Genomic DNA, 17,802 nt, shown 5'->3' on the forward strand with positions numbered 1-17,802 from the left:
CTTTAGAAGTCTTCATTAGTTAACTTTGTCCTCAGAGTACCATGGGTTGGTTTCTGCTGATTGCCATTTGCCGTGTTAATGGTTTTATACTCTCTTTCTTTGAGTATCGATAATGACTTGCTTGGATGCTAAGTAATAAAAACAGTTGACAGAGAGACTCTAGATTCTATTATGTCCCTCTAACGACATGTTAACTTGTGTGAACTCAAACTCCACCCATAATCCATGTGGCCAACAAGAGATAAAGTCTCCCCCTGTCACCAGAGTCCTTACTTTCTTCATTCTCCACCAAGCCTGGATTTTTCCTCTGATGTTCAAACTCATGAGGACCAAAATCCAACTGGGGAATGTATCAGAGGCAGAGGCTAATTGATTCATTGGTTGGTTAATTTTGCTAGGTGGGGGCACTACTTTTCACTATCTGATACTTGCAATCTGTTTGCTTTGGGTTGCATTTCAATGCTTTCAACTAGTTTTAAAATCATTTTGTGCTGGTATCTTAACTACTGGTTAATAGAACATTAATGAAACCAATACCCCTCATATGCTCATTTAACGTTTCATAACTCTGACTCAGGATATAGCTCAGTTGATAGAGTGTTTGCCTAGCATGCACAAAACTGTGGGATGAACCCCAGAATGCAGGAGTTGGAGGCAGGAGAATCAGAAGCTGAAAGTCATCTTCAGTTAGCTAATGAGTTCTGAGGTAGCCTGGGCTGTATAAGAGTCTATCTCAAAGATAAAACCCAAATGCTTTGCCTCTATCAGTTCTGAGAGAGTGGAACTAATAATAAAATTCCTTACTATCATTGAGGAAAATGATGCAGGGACTTACCCAAACCCAGTAGACTTGGACATAGAGCTCTGACTTCAGCCTGGATAAAATTACACAATGAGTTCCATGGGCTTTTGACTCTAAAGGCAACATGAGTTTTCAATGCCAAAGCTCCAATTGCATTTGCTTCCTACTAAACACCATCAAACAGACAAACAAACAGCATAAAAAAACAACATCAAACAAAAGAAGGCCCTAGATTAAGAACTTCCATTTAAAATTTTTGTATGTATATGAAAGTATGTATTCATGTTTGAATGAATGTGTCACAAGTGTGTGCTTGTGCACAAGTATACATATGCACATGCCTGTGGAGGCCAGAGACTGACATCAGATGTCTTTCTTCTCTCCACTTTATTTAGTGTGGCAGGATGGCTCCCTGAACCTGGAGCTGGCCACTTTGGATAGTTTAGTTGACCAGCTTGTACTTGGCTTCCTGAGCTCTGAGGTTACAGGTGAGCCACCACACCCACCCAATATCTAAGTAAGTGCTAGAAATCTGAACTTAGGTTCTCACACTTACACAGCAAGTCCACTGAACTCTCTCCCCAGCCTTCTGGTTTTTAAATGTTTCCAGCTGTTTCCAGGGGTCACAGATGCCTCTGAGCAGACAGCACATGCAAAGTTGATATTGAAAACAACATACCTATGGCAACTCTGGAACCAGCTGCGTGCATGCTCTGTCATGCACTGTTGTGAAACTGAAATAGCCCTGGAGTTTCTTTCAATCGGAGCCATGTAAAATGAGAACAAGAGAGCAGTATATCACACATCCAGGGGTTATCACTTGAAATTCTTAGCTTAGCAGAAAGCTTCCAGCCTGCATTGGCTGCTGAGACTAGGGAAGGGCTCAGAGGAAAAATATCTACCTGTTAAGATTCATGAGGGTAAGGACTGTTCTCAACCTTGCAATCCATTCTTCCTCTGCTTCCTGTTAACTCCAACAGGATACTTCCCAGAGCAGAGTCTCCCCTTTGACACAATGCTGTGTCAAGTTCAAGTTGTAGCCCTGCTTCTCAAAGGAAGGGCAGCATTCTACCAACCCTCCATGTGAGTTACTTTTGCCCTGCTGTGACCTTAATACCTACTGGGGTTAGAATGACAAATGTCCCCCACAGACCCAAGTGTTTGAACACTTGGTCCCCGGTTGATGGTGCTGTTTGAGACAATGATAGACCTTGTAGAAGGTGGAGCCTTGCTGGAGGAAGTATGACATTGGGCTGTATTGTCAAATGGGCATTGAAATCTTATAGCCTGGCCCATTGTCTGTATTCCTTCTCTGCTTCTAGTGTTTGGGTAAAATGTGACCATGACTTCACTGCCATGTTGACCCCTATCCCTCTGCAACCATAAGCCAAAATAAGCCATCTCTTCTAAGTTACTTTTGGTTCAGGTATTTTATCACAGCAACAGAAAACTAACAGACAGCTTAAAAAGAAAAAGATTTATTTTGGTTCATACTTTGAGAGGTTTTCAGTCCATCATGGGAGAGGAAGCATGGAAGAGAATCTCGGTTTATGGAGATGGGAGCCTGTGATTATAGCTGTTCACATCACAGAGGGCCAGCAAGCAGAGAGCAAGGGACAGGAAACAGAGACAGGAGTTAACCTTCTAAGCCCGGTCTAGGTTCTGCCTTCTAAAGGAGCCAGAGCTCCCCCCAAATAGTTCCAACTACAGAACTAGCATCCATAATATGAGCCTGAGGAGGGACATCTCATATTCAAACCACAGTATCCTTCCAACCATCTTCCCCAGAAGTCCTCCTCTCCACACTGATGCTAGTCTTTAAGCCAGTATCTCTCAGAGTGTGCTTATAGACAGTTTGCTGCAAGGTTGTGAATGGGAACTCACGTTTAAAATGCAGATGGACAAGCCCCACTCCACTGACAGTCACAAGTGACCAGGACTTTGAATTTTCAAGTCAACAGGTCTGCCACAAAGTGCAAGATTACAGCCTGACCTCCAGGAGCCACTGCCATTTGGCCTGGGGTGGGGAGACATCACCGCTTCCTTTCTTGACTCATAAGTTTTCAGATGGAGAGGCTCAACTCTTCTAAATTAATTCTGCCTCCTGAGCTGGTGGGGTTCTTGCAGGAGACTCCCTGGACAGACTCCAGCCCCATGTATACTTATCAAATGATTGGATATATAATTGTGTGTGAGTGTGTGTGTGTGTGTGTGTGTGTGTGTATGTGCAATCATGCACATGTGCACTTACTGTTCAAAGAACTGAAAGTGGACTCACTAAGATGATAAATCTTAAATTTAAAGATCCTTCAATGAAAGTTATTTCTAGTAACATTTTCTGTGATACATGAAAATGTTAGATATTTTTCATTTGTTTTGTGGCAAGATCTCATGCAGTTCAGCTTGGTCTTAACTCCATATCTGTCCGAGGATGACCTTGAACTTCTGATCCTCAGAAATTCCTCAGCAAGAGTGCTGGTATTACAGCTGGAAATCAAACCCAGAGCTTCTTGCATGCTAGGCTGGAACCCTGTCTACTGAGCTAAATCCCAGACACTCAGTTCTGTTTTTTCTTAAGGTAATTCTTCCCACTCTCAAAAACTTCTGCTATCCCAAATCTAAACTCTCTCCTGCAAGGAGCTCACACCTAGTGGAAGAAAGACACTTGTGTGTAGACTGTTAAAGAGTGGGGGGGTGTGCACAATATAGACCCAGTCCTTGGCATTCGGAGTCCAGATTTTTGAAGAAGGCAAGTAATCAGGGAATGCCTCCTGGAGGAAATGATACCTAAGGTTGTCAATGAACTAGGGAGGAGGAATGCTCCACTAGAGAAATAATAAGAGTGAAGTTCCAGAAGTGAGATACACCATTGCTTCTGGTGTATATATGTACACCAGTGTACGCATACGTTTTTCTTTGTTAAGGAGTGCCTTCTTCTACTTTGAAAGCAGCAGATGGCAGTGTGTAGAGATGCCATTTCAAGGGAACTGCATAGACTGGGGTCTATGCTCCCAAGGATCCCCTTGGGCCACAGACCCCAGCTGGCCCTTCTGCTCAGCCTTTGGGGGACCTAGCAGTGACTACAGTGATAATTGTTCTTCAAGGGAAGCAAGCCCTCTGACGCTTGCTTACTTCTTTTCACCATTCCTCCAGCCCTCTTCTCCTGTCAGCCTTACAAATCAATATTTCATTTTGAAGAGCCCTGTTTGATGCTGGTTCTGCTTATTTGCTTCGCAGCCGCTGTGGGTAACACGCTTTGTAGGTCTGTCAGTATGTAAATTAAACCAAGCATAGATAGCTTTGTGTTGCTTAATGTTCAGCTGATAAAAATTAATGTGGTGTGAAATGAGCATTTTATCTGACTGCAGATACAGTGACGGAGTTAATTAGACAGGCAGAGGGAAAGTGCTGTTAAGTGGGCCGGGGGCTTTCTCCTGGAAGGAGTGTTGTGACCCTCAGACAGCAGCAGGTTTAGCTAAACCGGGGAAGCCAGGGAGACTGGGCCAGAGCAGGCTCAGAGCACTGAGGCAGGGAAGGGAACCTCCTTAAGCAATCAATGGCCCTCATGGTGCTGATGACTGGATCCTGCCTGGGGAGAATGAGGGAGGTACAGGCCCAGCCAGGCCCAGCAGGGGCACTTCCAGCTCACTGCAAAATGCTTGTGTCAGCATTTGCTGAGGCAGCTTCCTTTTAGTTGCAACCTCATAGCCATTGGTGGAGAAGAGGAGTCAGAGGAAAGACTAGGCACTGCCCTGCCCTGCTTGTCAGTCAGTCTAGAGGACTGAGTAGCCCTTACCTCTAACCAAAACACCCAGGGTGCGTGCACTTCTCTTGGCCTCTGCACATGCCTTTCCCTCTTACAGGGAAGCACCCCTGCCCAGCCATGAATGAAGTCCCTCTCACTACAGTTACCGGCACTCAGAGGCCAGTGTGTATCTTCCACTTCACTGAGGGCCCCAGGATGGACACTGTGCCAACACACACAGGCCTGCGTGAATGCCAGTGGAATGCAGAATGTGCTCAATGCTCCCTCACCTGGAAAACCCTAGCTGTCCTCACTTGCAGCCCCTGGACCTCACCCTCTGCTGAGCATCCTTCTGTCTCAGGTCCAGTGCCACAAGCTGGCCCAGGCTGCTTCTGCCTTCCAGCCCGGATCAGGTCCCCCAAGTGGTCTCTCTTCAGACACCATACTTTTCCTTTATAGCAGTTCCCTGATTTATGACTGACCCTGCATGTCCCCCTCCCATTAGACTCTGAGTACCAGGAGGGTGCAGCCGGACTGTCCTGCCCTCCAGTGTATCCCTGGTGCCTGGCAAGGGCATCATAGTCTGTCCCTCATAGTATTTGTTGAAAGATGAATGAATGGACTAATATGGCTGGCAAGGTTGCTCAGATGCTAAACTGTTTGGCTTACAAGCACGAGCACTAAGTTTTGTTCCCAAAAATCTATAGAAAGGAAGGGGAGAGTGAGGGAGGGGTGGAGGGATAGAGGAAGGAAGGAAGGAAGGAAGGAAAGAAGGAAGAAAGGAAGGAAGGAAGGGAGAGAAGGCAGGCAGACATGAGTTGGTGAGATGACTCAGCCAGGAGAGGCACTGGCTATTGAGCCTGACAACCTGAGACATACATGATAGAAAGAGAATTAATTTCCACCAGTTGTCTTCTGACCTCCACAAATGCCTCCTCCTACCAGGAGATAGGTAGATAGGTGGGTAGGTAGATAGGTATGATAGATGTGATTTTATTTATTAATTTTAATTTAATTTTACTATTTATTAGTTTTTTTCCAGAAAGTTCTCAGATGTCCTGGAACTTTCTCAGTAGACCAGGCTGGCCTTGAACTCAGAGATTTGACTGTCTCTTCTTCTCATATTCTGGGATTAAAGCCAGATGTGGTAGTTTGTACAGAGACCAGATTATCCCTGAGGTCAAGGACATCCAGGCCAAGGACAGAATTGGTCTCAAACAAACAATAAACAAACAAGCAAAAAACCACCAAAGGGGATAGGACTTTAATAAAACATCAGCTGAGATTGTCCTCTGCCCTACACACATACACACATTCATGAACACACAAACTCATACACATACACATAATCATGAACACACACATACACACATTCATAAACTCACACACTCATACACATACACATACATGCACACAGTCATGAACACACACATTCATGAATACACACACAGTCATGAACACACACTCATACATGTACACACATTAGTGAACACACACATATACACAGTTATGAACAGACACACTCACACACACATATACACAGTTATGAACACACACATTCATGAACACACACACATTCATGAATACACACACACATACACATTCATGAACACATACACACAGTCATGAACACACACTCATACACATACATGCATATACACATTAATGAACACACACATACACAGTTATGAACAGACACATACACACACATAAATACATTAATGAACATACACACATATACATACTCATGAACACACACACTCATACACACATATACACATTCATGAACACACACAGATACAAATAGACATGAACACACACAAATACACACAGTCATGAACACACACACTCATACACATACACACAAAGGTAATATTGGTAGCATTTTTGTATGCGGCACTGATAAGGCTGCCCAAGGGCAGCTTTGCCTCTTAACCAATCAGCAAACAGCTCCTTGAGCGAGTCAGAGCACAGGGCATGCCCTTTTAGGTGCTCAATACACACTGTAGACTTAGGCAAGAGACAGAGGTAGGCTGGGCTTTCTTTAACTGGCATTTCTCTTAGAGAAACAACTGCTTAGCCACTAGTGTAGTCTGTGTGCCCTCCACAGCCAAGGGAGATGCTAAAGACACAATTAGTTCTCACTCTCCTCCTCAGGCTACAACATCGGCATTGAGAGACATGGAGACAGGAGGATCAGAAGTTCAAGGCCAGCCTGGGCTACAGGAGACTTTAACTTAAAACTAAAAAGCTAACAAAATAGTACTGGCAAGGCTTTCCTGGCTTCCGGTCAGTGGACCTGGAGTAGCAGACCCCATCCTGGGAAAAGTGGCATCCTCACTCCATTATCATGTACTACCCATGCTGCTGTCCCACCCATTACTGAGTGTTTACCACAAGCTGAGACTTCAGGAGAGTTTTCCTCATTTGCATAGCTAATAGGCAGTAAAGTGGACATGGGTGGGGCATGCATGTAGCAAGGAGGGAGGTGACTTCCTGTGTGTCTGTCTATCACAAGTGAGAAGGGCTCAGGAGTCACCAGAGAAGCCCCAGAGCTCAGGATACCTGTCATGCTGGTTCACAGTAGGACACACGCCCCCCTCCCCTCCACCCCCAGTGCATCCTTCTCACACCCCATCACCCCCATTCCTTGTCTCTGTTTGATACAGACTTGATCAGGATCTCTATTTCTGGGAGGCCACCTAACTTATTGTCCTCCTGGGATGGCTTTAGTGGCAGGAGACTTGCCAGAGCACGGGGACACTAGCTTAGCCCAATCTGCTCTTAGGGAGAAAGCTGTATTTTTATCAAGGTTCCCAGCATGATTAGCTAATAAAGGCCAGGCCAGGATTCCATAGAGTTAGCTAAGTAGGTAGGTAGCTAGTGGTTGCAAGTGTGACCTGTATTTATCTTCTCAAAGCATTTTCGTTTCTGTTCTCTGGTTTTATTACCTAACACACCGATGTGGAAATCATATGACAAAGGGGAAAATGCAAGAGCAGAGACCTCTAGGACCTACAAATCAATGTGTATCATCTGGAACATGCTGGATTCACAGATGCTTGGTACAACCCAACTTTCCACCTTGGTAGTGGTGGTGGTGGTGGTGGTGGTGATGTGTGTGTGTGTGTGTGTGTGTGTGTGTGTGTGTGTGTGTGTGTGTGTGTGTGTAAATGGTATCTCTAGCTGATATCACCCCCAAAGACCTGGGATCATGTCTTTTTATATATTCCACAGTGTGCTTCTTGCAAATATGAGTTGTTTTTAACACTGGTTTTTTTTTGTTGTTGTTGTTGGTTTTTTTTTTTTTTTTTTTGGTTTTTCGAGACAGGGTTTCTCTGTATTGTTTGGGAGCCTGTCCTGGAACTCCATCTGTAAACCAGGCTGGCCTTGAACTCACAGAGATCCACCTGCCTCTGGCTCCTGAGTGCTGGGATTAAAGGCGTGTGCCACCAACGCCCGGCTTAACACCGGTATTTTGATGACATTATTTGTCCGAGATTTTGGCCACTGTGTTCACTTCATGCTCAACAAGTAATTTCTCAGCCCCTGCCATGTGAGGGGCTGAGATAAGATATAAAGGATTTTGTGGTCTTCTGGAGGCAGAGTTCATCAAACAGTCAGCAAAGAAATGTAAAGTAACAACAATGACTCACTGAATGATACATCTCCTGAAAATACAGAGTTCTCACAGTGGAAGGGGGGAGCTACAGGGACACAACTGGTACCAAGCTGGGTTCAGAGGTTCCATGGAAAGATGAAAGGTTTGTGTTTGAGTCCAGAAACTCAGGGAAAACTGTGCCGGGAGCAGGTTGAGAAGTAGAGATGGGGCTTTCCCAAGGCTCCTAGGCTTAGATAGTGACACCTGTGACCTTTCTCTGGGCCTGGATTTACAGCTGAGTTTATTGAATGTGTGGGATTGTCAGGCAATTACAAATCTTTTCTTTCCTCTTTATGCTCCCACTTAGAAGCAATGAAAATGCAAACCCTTTCTGTGTTTACCTCTGCATTTCTTTAAAATATTTCTCACTGCCAAGTGAAGACCCACTGTCCCTCCTTTGTCTGCTTCAGTGACTCCAGGAAGAAAGTACAGGAGCTTCTCAGCTAGAGTCTCCAGGAGGCCATTCAGGCTGTTCGAACGCTCTCGAAGCTGTTAGCTTTCACATGGTTCACTCAGACACCGAAACTGTTCATTCAAAGTGCCTACATTCAAGCAGACAAAGGCAATCATTTCAGAAGCTCAGTAATGAATGTACATGTGGGTACAGGTTATCTTGTCAAACACAATAATCACAAGGAGAAGGCAAGCAGATGCTCTTTGTGTTTGAGTCTGTCTTTAACTGAAGCATGCTGACAGCTGCCTCTGGCCCTCTGCTTCTTTGAATTGGGGCATCTGGCCTTTGCTTGGTGATCCCAGGACCAGGAGCATGGTGACGTGTAGGTCTGAGAAGTGTACAGATAGAGACTAGGATGGGGAGCATTGAATTAAAGAAGTATAAATGTAGACATTTTCAGAAGCCAAGGACACAGCTCAGATGCTGGTGGGAGGCAGAAGGGGCATTTCTAACTTATGGAAGCCAAGATGGCTTTCTGCTTTGTAGAAAGGAGCTGGGCCTGGGGGATAGAGATCAGGTGGTAGAACCTGGGTTCTATGCTCTGCAATATATGAACCAGACATGATGGTGCCTATCTGAAATCCTAGCATCCTGGAAGATGGAAGAAAGAAAGACTCTAGAGTTCAAGGTCATCCTTGACTACATAGAGAGTTAGAAGCTAGCCTGGGCTGTGAAAGACCCTTCCACTAAAGGCAAGTGGTGACATCACACGGATGTCACATAACAGAACAAGGATTGCATCAGGTACTCTCAGATGTTTGGTGTGGTCCAAAAGGAATGGTTAGAGCCTCCACCTGCCTATGAGACTGGGAGTCACAGAGAAATTGTTGAATGAACCAGTGTGACTTTGAAACCATCATGGACAGCTGAGGGCTCCTGGGTTTTGTTATGCAATGATACAAATCAGTAGGTAGCTCAATCTTTTTTACCACCTTTCCCCAAAAGGATGAAATTCTAACACCAAGAAAATAGAAAGTTTGTTATTCTGGCTTTTGAATATATTTAGCCTGATCAAGCCATTCTGCTGTTCTTACTTCCCCCCAGTAGGAAATAAAACAATAAAAACAAGTCATGGGTCTACTCCTCTGTTCCCTGGCCCCTGGCCTCACTGACTGAGAATCAAGCCTGCTGGAATTCAAAGGGGCAGCTTCACTTGGTCTGACCATACATCATGAACAATTTGGGGATGGGTTTAGCATCACACATTAAAAACTCCCTTCATGATATTTCCATGCATGTATGTATATACTAGATTTTGATCACTTCACAGGCTCATTGCCATGTCTTTACAAAAAGATACTGTTTTAAGAAAAGAAGTCTCCTTCCTTCGTCATCTTTTCCAGACACATTGGGGTTCCTGAGTTTCAGGATGGTAACAGGTGGGTTGTCCATCTGGAAGGTTCTGGAACCCTGGCACTGGGGGTTTTATCAGGACGCACTGGAAATAGACGGGAGCTTGTGTGGGTCTGTGGCAACACCTCTGAAAGTCACCCTACTTAGAAAACTGAAAACAGTTCTCTCCAAAGGTAAGACTCTGGTGGCACATGAGAGAGTCATGGGCACTGGGACTGAGACTCCAGTGGCACACGTGGGAGCCATGGGCGTGGCCCCTCCACCTTCCTGCGTGATCTAAATGATCCTCTCCATCTGCATAGTCCTTGGAGGAAGCCCCTTGAGTGTTTTAAGTGTTCTCGCCATGGCAAACGAGGAGATGCTCAGTTAGTAATATGCCTACCAAGCACACATGAGAACCTGAGGTCAGTCCTCCAAAACCCACATTCAAACAAAACAAAATAACAAAATAAAACCACACACCTGGGCGTGGCGGCATGTGCGTGTAATCCAACAAACTTTGCTGGGGAGGCAAAGGCAGGAGGATTCCTGGGGCTCATCCACAAGCCAGGCTACTCTACCGGTCAATGAATTGTGCATGGTGGAGGGCACCTGGGGAACAACAAAGATTACCCTCATGTCTCCACAGGCAACCTCCACACATGTGTGCACACATACACACACATACATATTATATATGTTACAATGCCTATGTTAATTAGCTCAGTTTAGCCATTTCACAATGAGTGTGTATTTCAAAGCCTTGTATGACACAAAATAAATTTCCCAACTAAAATCTGATTTTGAAATTAAAAAAAAAAGCCCCTGTGCTTGTATGATATGGAAAGGAACATAGTCATCCAAGAGTCTCCTGGAACATTTTCTATAATATGGTTATGTTAAAACACATCAAGGAAGATTTTCTTTCATGTAAATCCTATCATCCTGGTGACACTAGTCTAAAGTTTGTTCCCTGTGTCTTTTGGGCCTTAGTGGCTGTGTACCATCCATTGTCAACATGCCTTAATTTGTTAAGCCATCCCCAGCTACTAAACATTCGGCTCCTTCTAGATGTGTGTGGGGAGGAAGGAGATCAGAGTTTATCAGCAACAATAGTACTGCAGTTTGTATAGCTTTTTGCTTGTCAGATGGTTTCTTTAGTATAAATCCCCAAGGGAAGGATTACTGAGTCAGGGTGAGTGAATCTTCTGACTCCTGTTACAAAGCAGTGTTTCTTTGCTGAGGAATTATGCAGATTTTACAGCCCAAGTCTCCCAGGTTTCATGCAGCCTGACCAGTGTCAAGGGTATTTTTTTGGAAGACAAAATAAAAAATTATCTCCCGAATCTGGCGTTAATGTTTACCTTTTATTGTGAGCAGGAATGAGCACTTCCCCACAAGTTCATTCATCTTGGGCTATTCATGAGAGATGTTTCAGGGCCTTATTTGTGCAGATGTATGCGTAAATGGAAGCATCCCTTCTTTTGGCTGGGAGGGTGGTGGCAGGTGAGGCGGAGCCACTAGAGTCCCCGTTGTACAACTTAAGTTGATTTCTGTCCCACCTAAAAACAAGTGGTGGCTGTCATTCTTGGGGCCCAAAGAGACAGACCTGCAAAGGACCCCACGAGGGTGCTTTGTTCTTCTGTTTTCCTTACTGAGAGCTTTTTGAAGGAGCTGGTGCGAGTCCTGGGCTCTGGGCTTTCCTCTTGCTTCAGAAGTGAAAATCTGGCTGTAATGCACGATGGTGCCCATCCTCATCCCTGGATTTGCTCCTTCGTTTCGATTTTCCTGTGTCCTTAACCACTGGTCTTCTGAAGACTTGCAGAGGAAGGGTATTTAGTTGTTGTTGTTTTGTTTTGTTTTGAGATAGAGTCTTATGTAGCCCAGGCTGACCTCAAACCTGCTATGTAGTCAAGGATGATCTTAAACTTCTGATCCTCCTGCCTCTGCTCTCCTGGCTGGGTTATAGAATCCCAGGCTGCCTGCCTGCTAGACAGACACACGACCAACTGAACCATATTGCTAGAGAGGGCTTATTTTGAGTCTTAATAAAGTAGGGCCTGAAAACCCCAGCCCTGTTCCTCTGCTGGCCTCCCCTAGTGTGCAAGTGAGGGCTTGAAACTTGTGGAATGAGATAGGGAGCACGGGGCTCCAGGCTCTCAAGACAGCAAGCTTTCTCTGTCTAGTTTCTTATCGCAATGCTAATAAGGCCTTTCCTGCTCCTTTCCCTCCCCTCCCCCACCAGGGAGGCAGGCAGCCAGGGCTTATATAACTGACTTGACACCACAGCCAAGTTGCTGGCTTGTTCAGCCCACTGAGCTGTGGAAAGCTGCCTTCATTCTCCTTCCCTGCACTTTCCAGGGAGGAGCAAATGAGAAGACAACTGACGAGTCATGAAACCCACTAGATAGGACTCTGGGCCTCTCCAAGCTGTAGAAACACCGGGGAACTAGCCAGGCACGGTCCTGCCTCAGGGGACAAAAGCCAATGGTTCCTTGGGTACCAGGTGAAGTCCTAGCACGCAAAGCCCCAGCTGCTTGTGTTTCTCTTCTCCGTCATGGGTGTGGTTTTAAAGATGTTAGCCAGAAAAGCTGCCCAGGCTGCTGGGACATGCAAGTTCAAGGGAGTCCCCAACCTCAATGTTGACAGCTAAAAACATTATGCGTTCACACTCATCTGGAGCAGTGCTCCTGGATGAAAAAAAAAAAAAAAAAAAAAAAGCTGAGCTCAACTGTCCCCAGTCCACCCCAGCACAACCAGGCAGCCTGAGCACCTCACATCCAGAACACACCCCCAAGACTTTCTACACACTTAAGCAGCATAATATGATGGGTTAATAATGTGGCCTGCTGAATCCAGAGGACTCAGCTCTCCTCTTTGCTGGTTTAGGACTTGTTTGTGCATTTGTTTGTGTGTTGTATGTACATGTGTATGTATGTTTGCATGGAGAGGGATATGTGTGTGCAGGTGTGTATATGCATGGAGTCTATAGGTTGATATCATCAGGCATCTTCCTCAATCACACTCATTATTATTTACTAAAGCAGGTCTCTCACTGAACCTAGATTAAGCTGGTCTAGCTCTAAGTGTTTTGGGAAGTAGGGAGACTTCCCCAGCCCTGGGTTGATAGATGGCCCACCGCTCCTGCCCAGCTTTGATTTGGGTGCTGGAGATCCAAACTCTTTTGGTCCTCTTGATTATGTAGTAAACACTTCACCCACTGAGCTATCTCCCCAAGCCCCCAGTTTTATAACTTTTGAGAAGTGAGTTAAGCCTTCTCGGACTCAGACTCTTCATCTGTGAAATGGTCATGATGAGGGAACTCATCTAATAAAACTTTGGAGAAGGTACAGTAAGTTGTAAAATGGAAAGCCTAAACAGCATGGCATGACCTGTGTAAGATGCAAATCAAAAATCTCTGGTCTTGTTTTTGTTTCTTTCTTGTCACTTAAGCCTTTTAAACCTAGGCCAGATGGCATTTCCCTTCATGGACATGACTACATCATTGATCGCTGGCAGTTCCCTCAGCAACATCACTTAATTGAATGGACTATGTATGGTTCCTGGATGTAGACAGCCCGCAAAGCAGCATAGTTTTTGTTTTGTTGTATTTCGATATTTTTTTTTCATTTTCAGTTATTTTGAGGACTGTAAATCTATCTCATTTTGGCTCATCTATCAAGCAAATTATTTTGAGTCAATGTCAATAAAAATGATAATGAAGACACCCTGTTTTAAAATAGTTTCTCACATGAAAGCTACAAATAAAGTCAAATCCCTAAATGAACAGCTATGCTTACTACAAGCAACTTCTCCAGGAAAAACAAACCTGACTCCTTCCTAAGGGACTGTCTCTTGCACATGCTCTGACCCACAGTATAGATCACATACTATGTGTTTACACTCCGTGCTATGCTCCCTAGACCAGTCCCAGTCTCTCTGGCCTGTCTGGGTATCACAGTTGGCCACCCTCTGATTCTGGAGAAGGCAAATTCAGTGAGCACAAGTGTTACCATTTCACATTCTCTGAGACTGCTGTTTGATTCCCAATTCTCCAAAGTGACCCTGATAAGCAGCTAGGGTTGAGAACTGCCAGGCTAAACCTTTCCACTCCCTGCATTCAATAAAAACAGAAAGGCAAACTTCTTCCCTATGTTTATCTACAAGTTCTTCTATATCCCTTATGTTCTCAGCTAAAACTTCTCCTCTCTGTCTTCACACCTAACACCATTTCAGGTGTGTTCTGCAAAGTGTGATTGCTGCTCCTGGGATATATAAAGACTTGCTTGCAACCCCGATGCATTTGGGAGAACACATTTCCAGATGTTGCAGATGAGCAAGTCTGAAATTCCAGTGTCACAGCACTTTAGCTGAGGCCACCCTTCCTGTACAAGTGAGCCACAAAGATAAATCCACCCAGGTCTCAACTGACCATACCATGACGTTTCAACCCATGGATAGGATATCCAGGCTTATCAGGTTAAGGCAATTCCTCGAAAAAAGGTGGAACCATTTCCAGATCGTGGGAGGCTGCAAGGGCAGAATTATCTAAAACAAAACAAAAACTTTGTACAGTTGGCTATAACATGATCAGCAGCTTGCTTTTATAAAAGAGATATAGTTGCTAATATTAGTAAACCAATTTCTTTTTTTTTAATTTTAGTCCTCTGGAGATGTGTATGTGTGGTTTATGTATATGTCTGGCAGTTTTGTACATGTATATGCACACACATGTGTACACATACATGGAAATCAGAGGTCAAAATCAAGTGTCCTTACTAGGATTCTTGACCTTAATTTTTGAGACAGACTCTCTCACTGAATCTGAGGTTCACTGATTGCTCATCTGGGACGGTTGTCTGTAGAGATCCATCTGCCTCTCTTCTTCAGCACTGGAGTTATAGGCGCATGTCACCCACCACATTCAGCTTTTTACTGAATCCAAACTCAGGTCCTCATCATTAGATGGTGACTCTACTGATGAAGTCATCTCCCCAACACTACAAAACTAATGTACATAGTGAAAATCTGTACGAAGGGTTATGTTAACCTCCCCCATTCTTCGTGTGTGTGTGTGTGTGTGTGTGTGTGTGTGTGTGTGTGTGTAATCATTTGGTACTTGAACCAAATAGCATTCATGCTTATGCATTCCTGACCACCCATCCAGCTGCATATGCAGTGAGTGACTGTGTTTGCAGATGTCATCCCTGTTAGGCTGGTAAAAATCCAGGTAAAACTCATGTCAATTAACGGGAAGGTCTGGACGTTCAGATGGCCTATTCAAAGTCACTCCACTTGGTTACCTTGAGAGAAGGCAATCCCTTGAGAGCAGAAAACTGAGGCCAAAGGATGGAAATGGAGTCAAGAACAGGGCATACTGACCACTGCAGGGAAACAAGGACACTCAATTCCTGTTTCTATAATGGTGATGGGGCTTTCATTAGTTTTTGTGTACAAGGGAAGCACAGAAATCCAACTTACTCCTGTCTTTCTAGGTTACAGTCCATGTGGGCTTGCAGTAAGCTACAGGAGTCCCTTACCTAGCCATTCCCATCTATAAAATGGAACTAATTCATACCTCACACAATGTTGAGAGGAGGAATTGATTAATTAATGTTTACAGTCCACTTTGAACTTGAGAAAGAGTCCTTGGAAGTTGTTATTAAGTCTATATCGTTTTTGCTTTGAGCTTTGGGCAATGTCTGAACCTGAAACTCAAAGAGAACCTTCCATATTGTCCTCCTCCTATGGAAAGGGAGAATGTAGTAAGTCTGATGCCAGTGCCCCAAACATGACCACCCTCCCACCAGTAGCCAGAATGTTCTTTATAAGGCCCTAGACGAAAGACCAGGAAGCAAGAAGAATGAGGGAGTAGGTTACGGTCCATGCAGGCTTGCAGCAACTACAGGAGTCCCTTACCTCGGAGGAGTTATCCTCCAAAGGGAGAAGGGCCAGGGTGGGGTACTCTGTTCTTGGCTTTAAAAGGTGTATCAGTTCTCAGAAAATTCAGCTCTTGATTCCTTGGCCTTTATTAAGTCACCAGGAAAGTCAACTACAAGGTTGAAGGGTTTGGGAGTAAAGCATTAGAGACTGGGGAGATGGCTCAGCTGGTATAGTATTTGATGTGCAAGAGTGAGGACATGACTTTGCTCCCCAGAACGTGTGTAAAACAGCCTGGCTTTGTGGTGCACACCAGTAATTCCAGTTCTGCAGAGTCACAGGTAGGCAGATGCTTGGGCCTAGCCAGTCTAGAGAAATGCACAAGCTTCAGACTGCTGAGAGACCATGTCTCAAAAATCAGACAGTACCTGAGGAAGACACATGGGGTTGTCCTGTCTTCCACACCACAAACACACATGTACACAAGCACTGGCGCGCGCTCCCGTGCGCGCGCGCGCACACACACACACGTACATACTTTAAAAGAAATCGTCAATATAATTTTATTGGAAACTCTGCTAATTTAGCCCATTTTCCCTCAGTAGTAAGGTAGCCAAGAATAGACAGTTGTCTATAGTCGGGTCATCAGGTTGTGGTCTGGATTAGGTCATGACTGACAGCCCCTGTGGGGAAACTGACTCTTTAGAGCGAGGGGTGTTTAGCCTTTCCGTTTGGACGAGGAAACTGAGGCATAGGATCTTCAGCATGGGAGGTGGGTGTTCAAAATAATCAAATTTCATTAGAGAACCATTGTAACTCAAAAAGATAACAAACCTGATTCAGCTCTTCAATAAACCAGATCAAAAATTTATTAGCCACTTTGATCTGGGAGCACTGACCAGCCCCTCCGAACGAAGAAACCGCTAGCTGTGATGCGCATCTACAAGGCCCACACAGTTAAGTTGGATTATTCTCACGGGAGGTGAAGGCTTGAGTTTTAATTCAATGGAGTCTATACAAACAGGAGTACATATTGACTATTGGATTAAACAGCTAGTCAATTTCCTTCCCTGGGTTCAATATTCAAGGATGCATGAAGCCAACAGCCCCTCCAGATGTGCTTTTGTAAGGCTGTGGTAACCCACTTACGCCACGGCAATGCTTCCTAAGCCATTTGAAGTAGCATCCACGCACCCCTGGCTCAGCAGTTCAATATGCCCTCAGCTACTGGTATTTTGCTCATTCCCCAAGCTAGGGAGATAGCTGCTTGATTCCTACGTGGTTATTAGAGATATGCACCTGGCCTCTACCGCTTGTGGGGCTCCCACTACCCCACCTCTTGGTTTAAATGCCCGATCTGCTGAATAAGGATATTTAAATGGAGGGCTGCACCCAGGGAATGCAGCCTTCTGTGACTAGAGAAGTGGGAGACACAAGTGTGTGTCTGTGTCTGTGTCTGTGTGTGTGTGTACGCACACACACACATGAGAGAGAGAGAGAGAGAGAGAGAGAGAGAGAGAGAGAGAGAGAGAGGGAGCAACAGAGACACTACAAGTACAAATTGGAGACAAGAGAATGATAGCTTGCAGGAGTCAATTCTTGTTCCCTTGTGTGGGTCCCACAGTCCAGCTCCAGTTATTGGGGTTTGTGTGGGGGGGTTCTTTATCTGCTGAGCCATCTTGCCATCCCAGGACATTTAATTTTAATTTCTCTCCTACTAAAGATGAAACTCTGATAGTCGTCCATTTTAGCATCTTGATATCAAGCAGAATGAGGTCAGATGTTGGCCACTTTTGAAACTGAAGCGGTAAAATGGGTAATCATTTGCTATTTGAATTGAATCACTTAACTTAGATGGAGGACTGAGGCACAGAAAGGCATAGTGACATGCTTAAGGTCACACAGCCAATTTAAACAAAGCTGAGACT

At 44.8% G+C, this 17,802-nt stretch overlaps 1 protein-coding gene across 3 annotated transcripts in view; it reads left to right on the plus strand.

Annotated features, from left to right (window-relative positions):
* Rora (RAR related orphan receptor A) overlaps nt 1–17,802 on the plus strand; it is a 713,188-nt gene that overhangs the window by 408,991 nt on the left and 286,395 nt on the right. The gene's annotated exons all lie outside the window — the stretch shown is intronic.

This window comes from Mesocricetus auratus, unplaced genomic scaffold (assembly GCF_017639785.1).
Source record: "Mesocricetus auratus isolate SY011 unplaced genomic scaffold, BCM_Maur_2.0 Super-Scaffold_100691, whole genome shotgun sequence".
In the NCBI taxonomy this organism is placed as follows: Eukaryota; Metazoa; Chordata; class Mammalia; order Rodentia; family Cricetidae; genus Mesocricetus; species Mesocricetus auratus.